Genomic DNA, 22,547 nt, shown 5'->3' on the forward strand with positions numbered 1-22,547 from the left:
TGTTTTCGATGAAATTGTTGTCCATATGGGGAAATTTTTCCCCAAAAACGGTCGCCGGGTGCAGATAAATGTACGCAAATTAAACTTTAAAAAGATGAAATTATTATCTTTCTTTTGAATGTTTATCGGCCGAATTTGTGATTGTGCACAACAAAGGAGATCCATATGCATCTGCACTTACCACAATCGACTGTTTTGTGAGAAAATCTCTGTAATTTAAAAGTTTACAAATTTCTCGAAGCTCTAAACCACGATTTAGGTAAAACTTTGTAACAAGACGCACACAATTCTAATAAAGGTAAATTCATTTAACGTGTAAAGCCCATATAAACAGATATAGACAATTAAGATTTACCAAACATGGTCTTTTCACATTCTGTAACAAAGAAATCCATTTCTTTTCTTTATTTTCAACTGAGTGTCCGTCTGTAAGTTTAAGTGGTATCCAAAAATGTCTATTTTCAGTGAAGGTATTATCACTGCGTATAAATATAAATATGTTATCAAATAAGTATGCTGATAAACCGGTTATAAAAAAAATAAAGGATGACATTATTACTTGAATTACAAGTTCAAATGTTGATACTGTTGTTTGCATAGTTTACGTTAATTTTCAGCCCTTGTGCGTTGGTCATCCCTTTTGTAATACATAACATATGTCATCATGCCACCATATATGCCTAAAAGTTATGTTCGATTCAATCGTACTAGTTTAGATCGATATCTACGTTAACATTTAAAGTTATATCAGTTTATTGTATATTGATTCAAACTAAACTATTTTTTATGGTTTCATAGGTTAGACCGATTCAAAATCTATTTAAAGCGTTTTAATTAGCCTTAAATTGACCTAAAGTGAACCGATCTAGTTCAAATAGATCTAAATGTCTAAGTTTGAAGGTGTTTAAATTAAATATAAAGCAGCAAACATTGCAAATATTCAATTTCACATCTATTTCTCAAATTGAAATATTCAATCAAAACAGTTTGTATTACAATAGTTTAATCTCCAAATTGTCTCGAGTCTCTACTAGTTGTGAATTAATTGAACATCATCTAGGTCCATGAGCATTTTTCAAACTCAAAAAAATCAAATACCATATATCACATACGACAAAAAAACAGATGAAATAAAACCGATTGATCCTCTTTCAAAAAGTATTTACTATCTACTGAAAAAGCTTCTTTGGTGACCAATACAAATAATATAACTTTAAAGAAGCATATGCATAGCAATAGTAAACGTTTCAATGAAACCAACAAAGTACATTTTCCCCACTTGTTCACCATCATAGTTCTGTTTCATCGATGTCTGAATGAAGTTAAAGACTCAACACACAGAAATATGCACAGTAAAATTGTTTGTGTTCGGTATTGAGTCTAGTCCTAGTCTGTAAATACCAAACATATGCTAGAATCTGGTCTGATTTCTTCGAAGATACTCTTAACAATACCATTCGAATTCTAACCAAAGCACTGACTAAATCTGACAGAGGTAAACGCAAATGGGATGATTCGGTTTTATCTTTAGAAAACAGGTTACTTATACATTTTGTGATGAAGTGATTAATTTCATAATCTGGAAATTATACAGATACTAGCAGAGCTCAAGCATTATATTGAATTGTGTTTAACTGCTTGGTTCATGTTATCATTTGTCAAGTCTTGACATTTTATTTTGGATGATGACTTCAAGTGTTGGACAGAATAAAACTTGGCTAAGGGTGAATGTATCATTGGATGTACCTTCTCATGACCTTCACCTGCGCAACTATTTCGTTGAGAGTCTTTGCAATCAGATAAATCGTCTCGACTCGCACCTCCTACATTGTTATGAACATCCACTAGCTCTAAATAATGAACAACGGTAAGTTCTGTGTAATCAGATATCTGTGCTGTTCGTAATTCCAATAGTCCTTGGTTAAGCTGTTGATACGGATGGGTATATCCAGAATCTCTTTTATCATTTCCTGATGAAGAGGACGTACTGGTGTTGTCACTATAATATGTCTTTGTACAATACAGGTGTGTCTCTTTGCTTTCAGTGAATGCTGTGTACGGATGGAGGTACCCAGAATTTTCAGATTTTATTGAGGAGAGTTTAGAATCTGATTTTATATTTTCATCCTCTTCTATACTTTCGTGTGGATTTCTGTTCTGAAAATTGTCCTCACAAATTGCACTTTCATCAATACTTTCATATAAGCTGTCATCATTAGTTGTGTCGTTTTCTGCACTGTTCCAATGGTCATTTTGTAGTGTTATTCGAATATTTTGAGATTGTTTTGATCTATATTTGACCAGGCATACGGATAGTATGACAAAAGATACTATAAACAAAAGCAATCCACCAAAACCAGCTGAATATAGGAATAGTTCTGTTTTAGAAGGATCTGTTAATTGAACATATTTATGATAAATTTCTTAGTGTGATGAACTATTATAATACTAAACAATTCGTAATGAGATCATTTTGTGTAAAATGAAAGGATAATATGCAAAAGATTTTGAAATTACAAACTGAGGGCCAAATAATTGTCTTCTGGTATCTTGAATGTTTTAACCAATAACAAAAGAAAAAAGAAAAAAAAGAATGTGTTTGAAGACACACATGTTTCAAGACCCCTTCAAATTTGCTATGTGGGACGGATGTATGGAAGGATGGGCGGACGGTTAAGGGTAAAACTTAATGCCCCCTTTGCCTAGCGATCGAGGCATATACAAGTTAAAAAATAAATGTTGTGTATGCCTTTTCGGTTCTCGTATCAATGCACAGTCATAATAAGTTTTAATTCAGTTTTTTAAATGGTAAAACATCTCGCAATTAATGAGATATGTTGTATATACTGAATGTTGAAGATGCCACTCTTAAATTATACTCCGTACAGATTACCTGTCATCTACGTACTACGTATCAAATGATACCTGGTAAGAACAAATCAACGAATTAAAAATTCTGGCAGAATTTGTGAAGTAAAACATATACTCGGGGGTACCGCACTCAACAATTATCGGAACATGTGTATCAACCATATATATGGTATTTTCCAAGCTAGCTATAAAACCAGATTCAATCCACCATTTTCTACATAAGAAAATGCCTGTACCAAGTCAGGAATATGACAGTTGCTATCCATTCGTTTCATGTGTTTGAGCTTTTGATTTTGCCATTTGATAAGGGACTTTCTTTTTTGAATTTTCCTCGGATTTAGTATTTTAGTGATTTTATTTTTAAACATTTTATTTTAATTCTGTTTCAATTGAGTGCTTGAAATATGGAATCAGTCACTATTAAACAAGTTTAACCTTTTTAAAAGGAAAGAGTTTTTCGTTGTATCACCAATTTAAGTCCGCTTTATTTTTGTGTCACTGAGATTTTCAAAGGAAAACGAAAGTTGTTATTTTTATTTCATTATTACTTATTATAATATCTATTTATCTATCATATTTATTGAAATGTTTATTTTGGTTTCACTTTTTTATTAGTCCGATGACATAAAGTGTAACAAGAGTCGTAAAGAAAAATGGCCACATGTACATTGGTTCTAAAGGATACAAGGAAAGAAGAAAGGAAATTGTAACATTAAGATACATGTAGTAAAGAAAACATTTTCCATCAGACCAACAAGTTTCTTTTTGGATCTACATGATAAGAATAACACAGTAGTTTTAATTTGCATGGTGAATACTGAAATATGTTTACTCTCTCTGTATTATATATATTGTTTCATTCATAAGTAGATTGATGCACTCGATGTTATTGTCACATAATGAGTTTCTGTGCCTAACAAGTCAAAGGATTGATGTCCAGTTCATATACACAATTTATCTCAATGCTCTTAAACGTCATACTTTTCTTGGTTGTACAATTAATTTTGTAGACGAAACATCCGTCTGGCATACAAATTATAAGCCTGGGTATTATGGGTTATTTACAAAATGTTGCGGTTATATACTTGGTATATTTTATAAAATAAAGTCATGTAAACGTTCTAGACCCTAAATGCTATGGTTACTTGTACTAATAAAAATCTTATTAAATATATAGTCGTCTCAGTCAGCACTGAATAAACCCATTGAAGTACAGAGATATTCAAATCTTATTTCGCTTGATTCGAAACATGTTGCATGGAAATGCATATAAAGCAACAGGAATGCACACGAATTTTTTGATTGTCTACATATCATACCATTTGTGTCTCTCGTTGTATCTTGATTACTTGAAGTGTTACATGTTGTGATTCTGATTTCTGAAATAATTACGTCATACACGTAGTGATGTACTTTCATTGGTTTACTTGAATCAAATGAATGTGTTTTGTTATCCGTTCCGTACATTGTCCCGATTGTTTGCATACTTTTTTTCTTCATCTAATTGCATTAATGTCCATCCATTTTGTTATAAAGCTACTAGATGCATATATGTATCAGTTTAAATGTTTTGTGACATTATATTTACTAGAACAAATCATTTATTTTATTTTTCGATGAAATGTAATTATAAATGAAATGAGTGGTATATGATAGAAGTGTTAATCAAAAGAATAGTTGCCCTTTAACTTTCTACAAGTGCAAAATGCTAACATTCAAACCTAAAGATGACATACTAGGACAACTGATTGGCCACTATATTAAAAATTCATTTTAACTCTACCAAACAACATGGTAGTTTAAGATTCGATGCTCATAAGACACAAGCTAACACACTCATCAGTATTTTTATTTTCAATTTGGTCTAACATATCTGCATTACGGCGTAAAACATCTTAAATTTAGTGAATTAATCGAAAGACTGATTAAACTCATTTCGATATCATGCCACTAAAATCTAGATTAGGCCAATGCTTCAATTTTCAAGATAATTTTGCTCAAATTCTATTTTACAAAAAAAAAAGGCTAATTGTGAAAAATATATATTTGGGGTAAGCCATCGTTGTCATTTTTTTTTTTCTTTTACCAAAAACTACCTGTTAAATGGCAATTTATGGCGTTATAGTGAAATCATAAATAACCTTTCTGTACAACGTGTCCAAATATACCAGTCTGCTAAGTGAGCAATAAAGTTAACACATTTTTTTTTCTACTAAGTGTATTTTTCATTACTCCGTAGTTATTCAAAAAAAAAAAAAAAAAAAAAAAAAAAATCAAGCAAAAAAGGACAAAAGAACAATAGGATTTTCTGCAAAAACGAAGAACTTCATTTAAATACAAGCCCTGCTCCCTTTGCTTTGTGTGTGGTTTGTGCTGTGCAAATATGTTTAGCCCTGCCTCACGTTATGTGTGCCTGTACCAAGTTATGAGCAAGTAGTACAGTGGTTATGTATGGTTATTGTCTGTCATATATTTTGGTCTAAAATTGTTTTGTTATACGTTTGGAAGTCAGTTTTTTGCATTTTAATGTTTCCAATATTTCAACTCGGGGCCTTTTATATCCAAATTTACGGTATTGGTTTTTCTCATAGCTGAAGACTACTCGGTGGCCTGTTATTGATTCCTTTTTCTTCATTTAAACTCTGGTGGATAGTTTGCCTCATTTGCTATCATACTACATCGCCTCATTGCAATATTATAAGAATTGTTTTCTGTTTTTAATTTCATTTTATTTCTTTAACAATTAACAACGTACCACTTTGAACAGACGACAAATTATTGTTTACACACCCAATGACAATGTCACATCTAAAAAACATAAACACTTTCTAATTACTAACATAAATATATAATTACTGCAAAACGATACAAAGCAACAACATATCTTGTTTAGCATTAATGAAGGCAGTTGATTGTAGTATCAGTAAAAATTTCCTCTTTAAAATTGATGAAAGATGCCGACACATTTTCTTTATATTAACACAAAGTATAGATTTACAATTGACTCAACGAAACATCAGTGGATATAATGATGATTCACCTACTGTCAAAACCATCGAACCAATACCAATCGCCGTGGATTTCCCCGGGGATCTTCTCAAAGAGTGACGTAAAATCACGTAAGAAAACAGGATAAGTTAACATTTATTTTATGGACACATGCACATGGATAGAGATGGTGGAGCTTTGTTACAAATTGAAACTTAAAGATGAAATGAACAGTGTTTTGATAGTAATTATTTGTCAAGAAATTATGTACCATTATGTCCGACATATCCATTATTTTTTTCTTGGTGTAAGATATCTGTTAATTAATCATGCAACACGACCATCCATCACCAAGGATATACATGGTAATTTATTTTCACACACGATCAATATAGTAAACATTGTGGTTTTCTGTTGACAGTTGTTCCACAACTGAAGGAATGCACCGTATCATTGATTGTTCATTTGTAACGAGTAATACGACGGGTGCAATACGTGTTGTTGAATCAGTCCATTTTCGAGAGTTCATGAATAACAAATAAGCCATCGTTTTTGGTGGGGCTCGTGTTGCTATTGTTCAAGTTAACTTTGTAATACGTATATAAAATTGTTGATTGTATTTTAAAACGATGTTGTGTCTACTACGTTATGTTTCTTTTTTATCTAAATATATGTTTTGTATTGCCTTTTTTTATCATGCCATATATGATAGCAGTCGTCAGATATTTAAAAAAAAAATTATACTACCACGCTGACCAGTCTCTGTCTCCACTCAAAATGCTTAATGAATAAAAAAAAAAAGGTGAACATATTTATTTTATCTATTATAATTATTTAGGTTACCGTTCAAGTATCTTGCAGTTGCAAGGATAACGACATTTTCTGCCATATTTCCCCGGACTACATAATGTACATGGTTCTTCATTTTTAGATTTAGTTCCCGGTTTGCATTCTATGTATGAAAAAAAATAGCCATTCAAATTACCAAAACATTAATAACTCATATTTGTTTGAGATATCATGCTGCCGCATGGTTTAAGATACATAAATATTATTAATTGTGTTATCATTTTGAGATGCATTATTTTATAATGTATTCAGTGTAAATTGTTTATTCCATGTTGTATATACATATAATCATAGAGAAGAAATGCCCAAAAATTTGATAATTTACAGAAAGTAAGTATTGAGAACAAAATTTTAACGAAAACCAAACAAATCTAGGGCATCTAGATCTTTGATTTATTGTGTCGTCCGTTGTGTTTCATTGACGTTTACATGGTTTACCAAGAACTGTTTTTCATTTAAATGCTTATTTACATTGGTGCTAGTTTTCCTTTGAAGAACAATGTCTTATGAATACTCATATTTTTTTTCAAATAATCAAGGTAATGTACATGTATAAACAAGAACTTCTCCAAACATGAACATAATCAAGGTATATTGAAGTATATGTTGATATAATCAAAGGGTGTTACAAAGTTGAAAAAAAAACCTTGAATATGTATAATGTAAAATAGTTTACATCATAATTTCAAGAAGTGATTTTTTGTCATCTATGAGAAACTATAATTTAAAGGTAATGGACATATCTCTCTTTATTGAGAAAAAAACTTGTCCCTTATATCTTTTTGTTTGCTTAGAAAGTAAACTCAATTTACGAAAGTGTTATATAACATTTTATACTCACCAACACAAACACCATTTTTTCGGACATGATTATCACAGCAAAATGTCTCAACTCCACCACTGCATCACATAATAACTAATTTAGTATACAATTTCTGATAAAATATAACAATAAGTCAAAAAAAAAAAAAAATGACAGACGAATGATTTGAATTAGACCATACTAGCCACATATTCGTGACCCCTTCAAGAAATAGACTTACAATAAAAGACAAATAAAGAAATTAAGAACCCATGGGAACTGCAGATGTCATGTCTTGGTACAATCATTCCTTATGATTTAAATGTTGTTTGTATATGCAAATAAATACCCCGTTTACCAAATATGTATAGAATAATGGCATATTTGTTTTTGATAATTTTCACCAAGAAAAACAAGAAAGCATCACTAGGTCTGGTATAAAAATTTCATTATTCGTTTTTATCGGCAATTTGTCTTAGCTGAATGTTCTTAACAGTTGAGAATATAAGAGAGGGACGAAAGATACCAGAGGGACAGTCAAACTCATAGATCGAAAACAAACTGACAACGCCATGGCCAAAATAAAAAGACAAATATAAGGTTCAGTGGAATAGTGAACAGTAAAACTACTTGTATGAGTAAAAAAACTTGGGGATGATAGTTCAATTGTATGCATGAAGTCGCGTGCCATTCATTGATAAATTGATGGAGATTGGCTTGAGCACGTGACGTTGCTGCACTGATGCATGTCCTCATTGTTTGTGATCTTACTGTATTTCATTTTTATGATGACGGACTGGACATGATACCCTAGAAATACTGGGCAAAACAAATCAATCGGAAAGGGTGCGTGTTTCAACTCGGCACAATACACAACTATCATCTTACAAAAAAGAAAGGACACAAAAAGACAAATAATTCCGGTTGAAAAGGTATCCGAAATTACTAGTACTTACATCTAGTTCCAATTCATTGTAAACTTATACATATATCTTTCTTCTAGATTTTAATATCAATTAGTAAACATCCAACATTAGTGAAAAGACGACACTATCTGAGAAAAAAAGATGATATTGTGCATGGCCAAAATATATATATCAAGGAGTTGTATATATATTTATCTAGTCTTAATGATGCATAGAATCTGGTTTTCACAGCGCCTGCTTTACTTTTTTCAATAAATACGTGTCATGTTCACAATAATCACCAAAATTCAGTGTTAAGTAATACTAGCCGGTATATACACACTCTCTTTGTAATATAATTGCTTATTTCACATTGAGTGCTAACACTGAACAACCAATAGGAAAAAAAACATGGGATTGAAATGCAGATTAATGAAATCATGTATTTACTAGACATTCGATAACTTTAGTTTAATCTTAACTGAAAGTGTTATATTCTGTGGATTTTGATTTAAATTACAGAACATTAAATGTAGTATGAAGATGTATTCCCAACTTTTACATACAGGTGGTTTACTGCTTGGTATATTGGTTGAACAAATGATTTTTGGTGAAGCTCTACGTTGATGTAAAGATGCATTGTTGCTTTTAGTATATCATGATTGCTGTACCATTGATTTACTCCTCGCGTAATTTTACTGAGTATATGTTGAAGCACATCTTTTTTTATGTTAGGATAAAAGTAAATTGCTAGTACCTACTTATCCGAAAGCATTCCTTTTGTGATGAAATAATTGATAAAAGGACACTGAATAAACATGTCACATACAGGGCGACCATTTTCACAGAACATTCATTGTTATAGTCATTCAGTCAATATAGAATAGAACGGAAATGGTATGACCATTTTTCCAAAGTACATTATAATCAATAATTGTAATACAACATGGAACCAGGAAACGGATATGAAAATGAAAATTTTGCGGATGTGTGAGCTTATACTAGCATAAGAAAAAACACACAAGGAAATATTGATTTCGGATTTGTATGTTTTAAAGGGGAAATTTACTTTCAAATTCATATTCAACGATTTGAAAAACAAATCATGTTTGATTTATAACATACCAATGCAATAATAACATTACACATGTTTCACGATTATTTCAATATGATGTGTTATTTTGATTAGCTTACATGCATAATGATACAATCGTCGAAAATAAAGTGTTCATAAAAATATAAAAAACAAATTAAAATAATTCGTGTTTTCTTGATACTAGCGAAAAAAATGTAATTATAAGTATTGTATGCTTCTTTTAGTATAGGTTTCTAAAAACGTTGGCAGTGCACACATTTTGGTCAAGGTTTGCTACCCCCATAAATGTACAAACAGAAGCATTTAATTCCTTAATAAAACGTTTAAAATTATACGCCTGGTACCTATTATCCAAATTATAAAAAGTAATTATCCCAAAATTAATAATGCATGGACGCTATACTAATATATAACAGATTACAAATGAGTCGAGTTTTGTGATTGGATAACAACACAGAGCTGTCAGTACATATTCAGAACATTGCCGGGGTATAAGCGACGTTTTTGTTACTCTAGTTGGAGCATCACAAACGTCATTATAACACATGTTACTAAGTGATGTAGTCAAAAGCTATACCAAACACTTAAGAATGCCAGAGGCTTACAGAGGAAACATGATAACGTGAAACATCTATAATACAACATCAAACAATTAACATTTCAAATAATTTGATTTAACGTTTTTAAAGTATACATTAGTGTATCATATATATGTGTTGTAAAAAACAAAGCCACACACACATACAAACACAATACATGAAATATAAAAAAAAAATGTTTTGAAAACAGGTGCATGTAAATTGATTAACCAAAATACTAAGAAACTATTAACATGTAATGAATATATATATGCTGCATTGTGAGTGTTGAACAAATACCTGCACCGGAAACATAACCCATTTAAATAGGGATTATCCGTCATATATGTGTATTTCAGGTCTCAGAGAGAGTATATTGAACAGAGATATCATGTTATCATGGTTATGGAGAGGTAATGGCGAAAAATACAAGTCAAGGGACTGTGAAATTTCCCAAGCCACAAGGTGAGGGAAATTCGGTTCCAAGACTGGTAATTCGCAAATAACCCTCTATAACATGATATATCTGTGTAATTATATCGAATAGATTTGATGAAAACTCTCTGTACAGGTGACGTAATTTCTGTTCAACTAGTAAGCTGTAATTCATTAACGTATTTATGCATAATTTGGAGGATAAGCAGAGCATGTCAAAATACTGCTGGAATTAAACATGAACCTGTACCGCTTAGCGCTGTCTTTATGTTACTTCATATCCGAATAATTTTGTCAGAAAGGGGATATCGAGGGTAAAACAGGAATATCCAAAATGAGAAATACCACGTCGTAGAGAGAAATTTGACAACAGTAACCGGCAGTGGTGAAAAACATGAATATTGGTCGGAAAACAGAATATGCAGGAAAAACACTGGCTACCAACCAATCAAAATATTGCATTGTTATAAAAGATTTTTCTAACAGTGATTTTCCATTTTGACACAGGGGATAGAAAATTCTAAGCTGGGAATATTACAGTATATACATATATATATATACAACTCGTCTAAACATCAGCCCAACAATGTTAGATCTGTAAATTTGCTTTCGCCTGCACTGTATCCGACGCGCTAGACCACACGACTACCTAGGCTTCAAAATATAAAGCTTTCGGTGGCCGGGTGTTACCTTTCCTCGTCAGTTTTAATCTAGCGTCGTAATACAGTACATGATTTATAAGGCATGAAGATTGAATTGTTACAGATCAGCTGAAATATCTATTGTAAAGGATCCTACAAATTATTGCAAGATAGAGTCACAGAAATAATTATACCTATAAGTACGTCTGGAACCAGTGACAACTCAACAACAGATGTATCCATCGTATCACTAGCAGTGATGGTGATACATGTCTGTGTACATTCTGTATATATAATTCGTCTAAACATCAGCCCAACAATGTTAGATCTGCAAATTTGTGTTCGCAAATTTTTTGTTCTTCCCTCGCCGGCATTCGAACTCATGCTAATGAGATATCGTGACACCAAATCGCCTGCACTGTATCCGACGCGGTAGACCACACGACCACCTAGGCTTCAAAATATAAAGCTTTTGGTGGCCGGATGTTACCTTTCCTCGTCAGTTTTAATCTAGCGTCGTAATACAGTACATGATATATATAAGGCATAAAGATGGAATTGTTACAGATCAGCTGAAATATCTATTGTAAAGGATCCTACAAATTAATGCAAGATACAGTCACAGAAATAATTATAATATTAATAAGTTCGTCTAAACCAGTGACAACTCTACAACAGATTTATCCATCAGATCACCAGCAGTGATGGTGGTACATGGCTGTGTACATTCTGTATATATAATTCGTCTAAACATCAGCCCATCAATGTTAGATCTGTAAATTTGCTTTCGCAAATTTTTTTTTTCATATATATATATACCGCTCGGGGAGGAAGTAAAGAATCAGATCTACTCTAACATCGTTATGTTGATTTTCTAGGCACGTTATATATATATATATATATATATATATATATATACAGAATGTACACAGCCTTGTATTACCATCACTGCTGGTGATCCGATGGATAAATCTGTAGAGTTGTCACTGGTTCAAACGTACTCATACATAAATAAATATATATATACAAGTCTAAATTGAAAACAAGGTTCAAACCTATGATTGCGTTGGATAAAAACTTCAATCTTTATACGTGGGCATGCAAAACAAATTTCGTTGTAGAAGGGACTAAAAACAGCACCAACAACATTTTCAAAAAGACCAAAAAAGTGAAAAAGTATATTTTAACAAAACGCATTTGACTAACAGGTCGAACAACTGATGTTCTTAAACCCTGCTGACTGTCATTGACGATTGCCAAAAACAATTGATCGCAAGATGTAACAAAATGGATCTTAATATCAATTTAATACCAAACAGAAAACAATACACTTGCGGCTAAGAGATTATACCACAAACATGAGGTGCAAAAATTAGTACACCATATCCGGATTTTCGACAATTAATGTCTCTTCAGTGATGTTAGGGGTCAAACTGGTATTTGGAAGGCCATACAATTTATCTCAATTTAGGATATACTCTTGAATTTTGAGGAGTCAAAATAGGATGAACGGATCATATAAACCGGAGGAAAATATAATACAAGCCCAAACGAAAAAATATAAACAAGTCTAAATTGAAATCAACGTTCAAACCTATGATTGTGTTGGATAAAAACCGCAATTTTTATACGTGTGCATGTAAAACAAATTTCGTTATAAAGGGGTCTAAGTACAGCACAAACAACATTTTCCAAAAGACCAAAAACATGAAAAAGTATATTTTTACAAAACGCATTTGACTAACAGGTCGAACAACTGATGTTCTTAAACCCTGCTGACTGCCATTGACCGATTGCCAAATAAATTGATCACAAGATGTAACAAAATGAATCTTTATAGTAATTTAATACCAAACAGAAAACAATAAACTTGCGGCTAAGAGGTTATACGACAAACATGAGGTGCAAAAATTCGTACACCATATCCGGATTTCGACAATTAATTTCTCTTCAGTGATGTTAGGGATCAAAACGGTATTTGGAAGGCCATATACTTTACTTCATTTTAGAAAATACTCTTGAATTTCAAAGAGTCGAAATAGGATAAACGGATTATATAAACCGGAGGGAACATATAATACAAGCCCAAACGAAAAAATATAAACAAGTCTAAATTGAAAACAACGTTTAAACCTATGATTGCGTTGGATAAAAACCACATTTTTTATATATATAAATGTACTCATGTTACTGAGATATCGTGGCACCAAATCGCCTTGCACTATACCTGACGTGCTAGACCACGAGTAAAGTGGGGTAATGAATGATAACAGTTCTTTCTCTATCTAAACATACATTGTTTCGGTATCAGTATGGAATCTACTAACATCTACAACTTGTCTACCTGCATAACTACATCACTAATTCCAGTTTGTGAGCCATCGCTTTGAATTGTTAGCTGTAATTCTCTTTATAGTAACAAATAATTTATTGGTGGATGTACTACAACATTTTTTGTTATTGTTCAATTTCAAATGTTATTTTCGTTGCAATTTTCCGGTCTCTAATATATATGTATATTCCTTCGTAACTATTTCTTTTGAAAGGTGTTAAGAAAAAGCACCGTTTCTTACTGCCGAAAATTTTTCATAATTTACAATAACTAAATTCACAGCTTGCACTCCTTTGCTATCTAACAACGGAACTAAGTGCCATTTGTTACTACTGAAAAAATATACCTTAAACTTACTTTAATTGTTCTTTAGATTCATCAATTTTTAAAGGCATGTTCTATTATGGTGTTGTTATATAAGAGGGACGAAATATACCAGAGGGACATTCAAACTTATAACTATACATGTTATACACTGTTGATGTTTGACTTGATATTTTGTTTAATATCAAGCTCCTCAAGGTTCTTGCAGTGATTATGTTGCGTGCTGTTCCACTGTCTAATCGATTTTTTAATTTGATTTTCTAATTTTTGTCTATAATATTCATATATGTAGACATTTAAAATTTAGAACGGAAATAAGGAATATGTTAAAGAGACCAAAACCTGACCAAGGAGCAGATAAAAGCTGAAAACCAACAACTGGTCTTCAACAAAGCGAGAAAATATCACACCCGACGCCAGGCTTCAGCTGGCCCCTTAATAAAATGTGCATTAGTTCAGTGATAATGGACGTCATACTAAACTCCTAAACATATGAACTAAAATACAAATACAGAAATATAAGACTAACAAAGGCAGGCGCAAACATGCGGCGGAGTTTAATATGTTTTGTAAGACCTAAACCCTCCCTATATACCTCTAAAATTACCAAAGTAGAATAAAAAAAAAAAACACACACAGATGTACGCACAGTGTAACATAGTTAAAAAGAAGTCCAATTCCGATGTCCGATGACAATGATACATGAATCAACAAAGGAATACTAGCAGTTACTGACATGCAAGCTCTAAACCTCATTTAAACTGATTGAGAGATTATGTCTTCATCATATGAAAATCAAGCACAACCCCTCCCGTTAGAGGTTTAGAATCATATCAATTTACACTATTTGAGGAGAACATAATTCATGTCATGCCAACAACTTATTTTAGATGTTGTGACGAGTTTTAGGTTCGTCAAATTTCTCTGATATTGCTCATATTATGTGTCCTGTGTCACATCTTCGTATGTATTCCGATTCTGATTTACACATACTTTTGAAGTGGTTTGCGTTACCACATTTCCTATACACCTTCTTAAAGCGGAACATTTTGCCTTGTTGGATTCATGTTTTCTTTCGCAATATTTACAAGCGGAATGTTTGGGCATAATTTGTGTACATTGCTTTTCGGTTGATGATTAGGACCTCCATGTTTGTGATTTACACAATGTACTTTCAAGTAAAAAAGTCGGCCAAAGGTTTTCTATTGTCTTTACAATCTCCCTAGACAGTTCTGCTGCTTTTGAAATTTGCGAACATTTCTGTAAGTCTAGATCGATAACCCTTAATAATCTTTCTCTCAGATGTGAATCTTGTATTCCACAGATAATTTTGCCTAGGATAAGATCCTACTCAGACTTTGTAAAACGTAAACAGTGTCTAAGCAGAAAGTTGATAAACCAGGGGTATATCAAATAACGTCTCGTCCTTTTTCTAAAAAAAGATCATCGGAAGGTACCAAGACCTTGTTGATGAATATTCCGTATCAACTTCACAAATAATACACGATGGTCTTGAAGTATAGATTCTGCGTACTGACTTTGTTTATCGTCTCAATACGTGTTATAGTGATCTTTTATTTGTCTTTATTAATATTACTTTAACTGTTTGGTCTGTTTTTTGGTGATATTCATTTGACGTGGATCTGTACTTATGCATTGTGTTGTTCGCATTATCTTTCATATTTGCTTTGTCCGTTTGACTTTTTGTGTTTCTTTGATACACATGACGTTGCTCTGTACTTAATTATCCCAGTATTGTGTTATTGTTCTATTATAATTTATGTATTCTAGTCTTTCATATTTGCTAATGTTTTGCCTCTATGCCCTTTTGTGTTTCTTTTATACATAATGACGTAGGTCTTTTTTAAGAAGAAATACACAATAAGCATAAAAACAAGCGGCAAGAAGGAAATGTAAACTTATAACATACATTCTGTAGAGGATATGCCTAAAGAACTATAGACTATATTAATTTCATACTTTGAACGACAAAATTAGTTAATATCTCTACCTGTGTGACGTTAACATTCTGATGTCAAACGCGCGATTCTACGTTAGAGTCAATGTAAATCTGGTTATTCGGTCCCAGTACTTAATATTTTTTAATCGTATATGGGTGGATTTGACATACTTGAATAAAATTCAAAAATAAGGGAGCAATGGATGAGGTTGCTAAATTTGACATGTGCCTTTTTGTGCTTCTTTGTTAAATATTTTTTGTTTGTTTTTGTTGTGATTAAGACACTTGCGTTACTTGTACATTCTGTCATTATTGTTTATGATATTCTCGTATTCTTGTCTTTCATTTTTACTAATGTGCTTTGTGTAAATGCCTTTTGGTGTTACTTCGATACATATGACATGGCTCTGTACTTATACATCCCGTTATTGTGCTACTGTAAAACTTGTTTGTTGCTTGTCTTTCATTTTTGCTATGATCTTTGTCTATGCCTTTTTGTGTTTCTTTGTTACATATATGACGTGGCTTTGTACTTATACATCCCGTCATTGTGTTATTGTACTATGGTAAATATGTGTATTTTTGTCTTTAATTTTTGCTAATTTGCTTGGTCTATATGCCATTTTGTGCTTCTTTGTTCCATATTTGCTTGTTTTTCTTTTAGGGATCAATATTATAACACACAGTTGACTGCTGTATTTTTTACATATATACCTATTATGTCCGTTTGTTTTGTTCACGCATCGTTGTCAATATAATGGAATTTGATGTGACTTTCATAAAAGTGAGAGGTTTAGCTAGATATAAAACCAGGTTTAATCCGCCATTTTCTACATAAGAAAATACCTGTACCAAGTCAGGAATATGACAGTTGTTAACCATTCGTTTGATGTGTTTGCGCTTTAGATTTTCCCATTTGATCAGTGACTTTTCATTTTGAATTATTCTCGGAGTTCAGTTTTTATGTGATTTTACTTTTTGCAGTACTCCTTAATCGCAAGTTGCTGCTAAGATTTTTAACTCAGTGACACACTTGTAAAAAATATCTTCTTTAAATTAGTTTTCATATTATATATGTAAAGTTAAATCGTTTCGTTTCGTTTTGGATTGCAGTACCCACCAAAAGCCTGTAGGACCATTTCTAACTTTCTTTGTTGTGGTTATTGGTTGAACGCCATTGTAAGATAGATATCACGGCTCTCGTGCCGACTAAATACAGGAACAATTTAATCCCTGCTGGCTCATGCGCACTGTACATTACCAAATTAATATAAAATTTAACTCTTCCTCCCATTTTTTCAATGCATCGGCAAGATCATAAGCGTCTAAGTTAAACCTTTCTGGGGTAATCAGTGTCTGCATTGTTTACGTTTTATAGACACAGGGAACGAGGTAATTTGTAATTGTCATTTTTTTAATATATATGTACTTCCTAATTTACATTATATTTTTCGTCCGTACAGTGGACTAATGTGTTTCTTCTCGTTACTGCGTTTTTTTCATCCACATCTGACACCATGTTTCGGAACGGTGTGAGGCAATGAACATAAAGGCAGTTTCATTATACATGTTAAGTAAGCTACATTACAACTAGAGAATGCACATGCTACGTCAGGTCTATCTTAATTAATTCTGAATGAGCTCTACTATGGAACTATTAATATAAGTATTACAGTCACCTTACACATACACTGATTTGGGTTTATTTAGTCTTTATTTGCTCATTATCTTAAACATAGTCATGCATATATATGTTCGGGGCTCAACGTAAATGACGGCCATTATCTATGTAGAGTGACAAGGGGTTTCCGAAATTCATATTTTAAGTATGTGTGTAAACGAAACCCTTGTCCTGTGCTTGTAAAGTGACATGATAACTATGTCATTATCTGTTTGTTTTAAGATAGATATAATATGTCCTACTTTATTATTTAATGGCAACCAAAAGATTTATAATAACATATATTCAGACTGTTAACAATGAAGTGTCATGTTATAAATAATTGTAACCACCATTTTCGTTGCGAGTGGTATTTAATATAATGTGCCCCAGGTAAAACAGGAAGTAGAAATATGTAGAAATATGTACGTAAGTTTTGTTTAGGTAGGACCATAATATTACTACGAAGACAGCTTTATTTATTGAAGCTATGTAAGATCACCTTTCATTGGAAATGCAATCCGTGTCCAAGGAGTGCAAGGTACGTATTTCTTTACATGGACATATGTTTTTATGTTTTTATGTTTTGCATGTATCTTGTATTGTAATTACATTTTCTACCTATTCGGTTCAAACGGACGATTTTGACAGATTTATTGAGCTGTTGTGATTTCGTATGTTCTTTCTTTCTTTTTTTGTAAAATTATCAGCAGTAGTACACTTACTAATGTTATTGCAAGGGTCGTTATTCAATACTGTGTTTGGTGTATTTAAACTAACAATCATGTTGTGTATTATTGTATATGTTGGCTAACAAAAGAAATGTACAAACGGTAAACATGATACAATTTAAAAATCTGTATATAATAAAATAAAACAAAATACCTGTTACATGACATTAAATGCAATGCATTAAGTTAGTTCTTTAGAAAAAAATCCTTACTATACGTACTACTAGCGGCGTGTTTAACTGACACGTAAATAAATAGTCGAACATATGTGTTCCTTTTGTATATGTCTTATACAATGTCGTCTAAAGAATATAATCTTACAACGAATTTATAAATGCCTTTTCGTAAATGTTGTTAATGTTGTTACCAAGGGAATATCTGTTTGATGTTCTTTCTTGAAATTATTCAAAGTAATACATATGCAGTTAAAGAACAACTGCTAATTGTATGACAATGAGTATAGACATGATAGACAGTCGGTTAACATTCAAAGTTACCATTGTACATTTTATAATTTAATTTTCATGTATGGTGTTTTTTTGTTTTTTGTTTGACCGATAACAGGACAAACGTATTATTGTAAAAAATCTTTATTGTCATATAAGTAAAAATATACTTGTGACATAAACAAAAGTAACAACAACAAAAAATGAACAAACACACACACACACACATATATATATATATAGAAGTCTATAAAAAGGACCAACCAGCAAATTTACTATGTACCGGATCGTCTAGAATAGACGATACTGTGCAGATAAGGAAAACATTATATAAGTCTAGAGATTTGCACAATGATACTTATATAAGATGGTATTATACGAAGATGTTGTTATTAAATCGTGTTGACAAATATTTCGGCTTAACAAATAGCCTTCTTCAGTGTCAATTATTTTAACAATACTGATTATATGTATAAAAATAGCTCAATAATACAGGTAATTTTTGGTCTATTGATTTAATCAAAAATCCTGAACATCATAATATAAAACAAAACTCAATACTCAAATATACGTGACTGTGTATATTTACATCCCAAAATGAGTGAAAAATAAAACTAAGTATTTTTAATTGATGCCGTTTGGATGATGTACATTTAGTTCCTTTATCCAAAAGCTTTCCCGAACCTGTCGCTGGGCATCACTCCAGTGAATGTTCTGTTCAATCACTAGGATCTTCATGCGGTTAAAGTCATCAAGTTTGTGACCAGACTGTCTGAAATGCTGAGAAACTAGGAGAAGTGGTTTCTTAGAGATATCACTCCTATGGCCATTGAGGCGTTTGTGGAAAGGCTGCTTTGACTCACCAACATATTGGAGGCCACAAACCGAACATTCTAGAATGTAAATAACTTTCATACTTTTGCAGTTAACATTGCAAAATATCCTATAGTTATTTTCGGTTGCCTTACTGTGAAAAGTTGATGAGTGATGCATCTGTAGGCAGCATTTGCAGCGTTTTTCATCACACGAACGACATTCTCCAGAAGTACTTCTATTATCAGACACTTCAGCCCGCACCAGCAGGTTCCGCAGACTATTGGGTTGCCTAAAAGCTATCATGGGAGGCTCGGGAAAAAAAATTAGATAGTTTGGAAATCTTTTCAACTGTTTACCAATGCTCACGAATGACACCGAAACTGTTTTGAGAGATGGGTGGTAAGCAAGAACACATGTAGTCCTTTTATTTTTATTTTTATATTTGTATTCTAACAGTTTACTCCTTGTAATAGTTTCCGCTTTCTGAAAGCCTTTTTGGATAGTTCTGTGTTTGTAGCCCCTTCTCTTCAAGCGGGTTTCGAGTTGACGTAGTTGTTTTTTAGTTGTTTCTGTGTTGAAACATATTCGCTTGACTCTGAGTGCCTGACTGTACGGGACGCTCTTAGTACAATGAGCAGGATGGCAACTTTTAGGGGACAGATATTGGTGAGTGTCAGTAGGCTTAGAATATAGATCAATTGATATGATGCCATCTGTGAGCGAGCTGGAGGTATCGAGGAAGGTGATTTTGGATTTAGATTTCTCATGAGTAAATTTGATACTTGGATGTATGTTGTTGGCATGAGTGATGAATGTATCTAAATCCTCGTCACTTTTATTCCATTTCATATCCACATCATCTATCAATCTAAACCAGGAAAGCGGTTTTTCGATGGAAGATTCAAGGAGTTGTTTTTCTAATTTGCCCATAAATATGTTGGCATATGAAGGAGTCATTTTGGTGCCCACAGCAGTTCCATTAACTTGCAGATAATGATCTCCATCAACAGTGAAGTTGTTGTTTTTGAGTACCAGCGTGAGCATTTTGACCAGGCATTCAGTAGGTGGATATTTCACTGGTCGTGAATTATCTATATATATATATATATATATACAACTCGTCTAAACATCAGCCCAATAATGTAAGATCTGAAAATTTGCTTTCGCTAATTTTTTGTTCTTCCCTAGCCGGGATTCGAACTTATGCATCAGTTCGAATCCCGGCGAGGGGGAACAAAAAAATTGCGAAAGCAAATTTACAGATCTAACATTGTTGGGCTGATGTTTAGACGAGTTGTAAATACAGAATGTACACAGCTATGTATCACCACCACTGCTGGTGATCCGATTGATAAATCTGTTGTAGAGTTGTCACTCGTTCAGACGTACTTAAATATAAAGGCATGTCTTTGAGTCGTTTTTTGGAAATTTTAAAAGTTTATTAGCGTCTCTACATATGATGTTCGGGTGAAACTGTTTCACTTTTTTTATTGTATAGAATTCAAGATTGCTATAGTTTAATAATCAGAATAGATTGATCTGATTCATTTTACATCGTGCTCATACTGATGAAGGATATCAGTTATCCGAAATATTTATAGTTACATTTGTTCGTTTATTGTCATTTTTTGGTGATGTTGTACCCTTTTAGACTGGTTATATATTATATGTTCTAGTGTACTGTATGATATTTATATGATCCATCGCCCCTTAGCATTTATCGTTGGCTATTAATCAGTCATTATATATATATATATATATATATATAAATCCGGATATGGTGTACAAATTTTTGCACCTCATGTTTGCGGTATACCATCTTTTCCGCAAGTTTTTTGTTTTCTATTTGGTATTAGATTAAAATTCAGATCCATTTTGTTACATCTGTGATCCGTTTATTTGGCAATCGCCATGACAGTCAGCAGGGTTTAAGAACATCCGTTGTTTGACCTGCTAGTCAAATGCGTTTTGTTAAAATATACTTTTTCACTTTTTGGTCTTTTTGAAAATGTTGTTTGTGCTGTATTTAGACCCCTCTACCAATAAATTTGTTTTGCATGCACACGTATAAAAATTGAGGTTTTTATCCAACGCAATCATAGGTTTGAACGTTGTTTTCAATTTAGACTTGTTTATATTTTTTCGTTTGGGCTTGTATCATATTTGCCTTTGAGTTTATATGATCCGTTCATCCTATTTCGACTCTTCAAAATTCAAGAGTCAATCCCAAATTGAGGTAAATTATATGGCCTTCCAAATACCGTTTCGATTCCTAACATCAGATAAGAGACATTAATTGTCGAAATCCGGATATGGTGTACAAATTTTTGCACCTCATGTTTGCGGTATACCATCTTTTCCGCCAGTTTTTTTGTTTTCTATTTGGTATTAGATTAAAATTAAGATCCATTTTGTTACATCTGTGATCCGTTTATTTGGCAATCGTCATGGCAGTCAGCAGGGTTTAAGAACATCCGTTGTTCGACCTGCTAGTCAAATGCGTTTTGTTAAAATATACTTTTTCACTTCTTGGCCTTTTGGAAAATGTTGTTTGTGCTGTATTTAGACCCCTCTACCAAGAAATTTGTTTTGCATGCACACGTATAAAAATTGACGTTTTTATCCAACGCAATCATAGGTTTGAACGTTGTTTTCCATTTAGACTTGTTTATATTTTTTCGTTTGGGCTTGTATTATATTTGCCTTTGGGTTTATATGATCCGTTCATCCTATTTCGACTCTTCAAAATTCAAGAGTCAATCCCAAATTGAGGTAAATTATATGGCCTTCCAAATACCGTTTCGATTCCTAACATCACTGAAGAGACATTAATTGTCGAAATCCGGATATGGTGTACAAATTTTTGCACCTCATGTTTGCGGTATACCATCTTTTCCGCAAGTTTTTTGTTTTCTATTTGGTATTAGATTAAAATTAAGATCCATTTTGTTACATCTGTGATCCGTTTATTTGGCAATCGTCATGGCAGTCAGCAGGGTTTAAGAACATCCGTTGTTCGACCTGCTAGTCAAATGCGTTTTGTTAAAATATACTTTTTCACTTTTTGGTCTTTTGGAAAATGTTGTTTGTGCTGTATTTAGACCCCTCTACCA

Source organism: Mytilus californianus, unplaced genomic scaffold (assembly GCF_021869535.1).
Source record: "Mytilus californianus isolate M0D057914Y unplaced genomic scaffold, xbMytCali1.0.p SCAF_6, whole genome shotgun sequence".
Taxonomy (NCBI): Eukaryota; Metazoa; Mollusca; class Bivalvia; order Mytilida; family Mytilidae; genus Mytilus; species Mytilus californianus.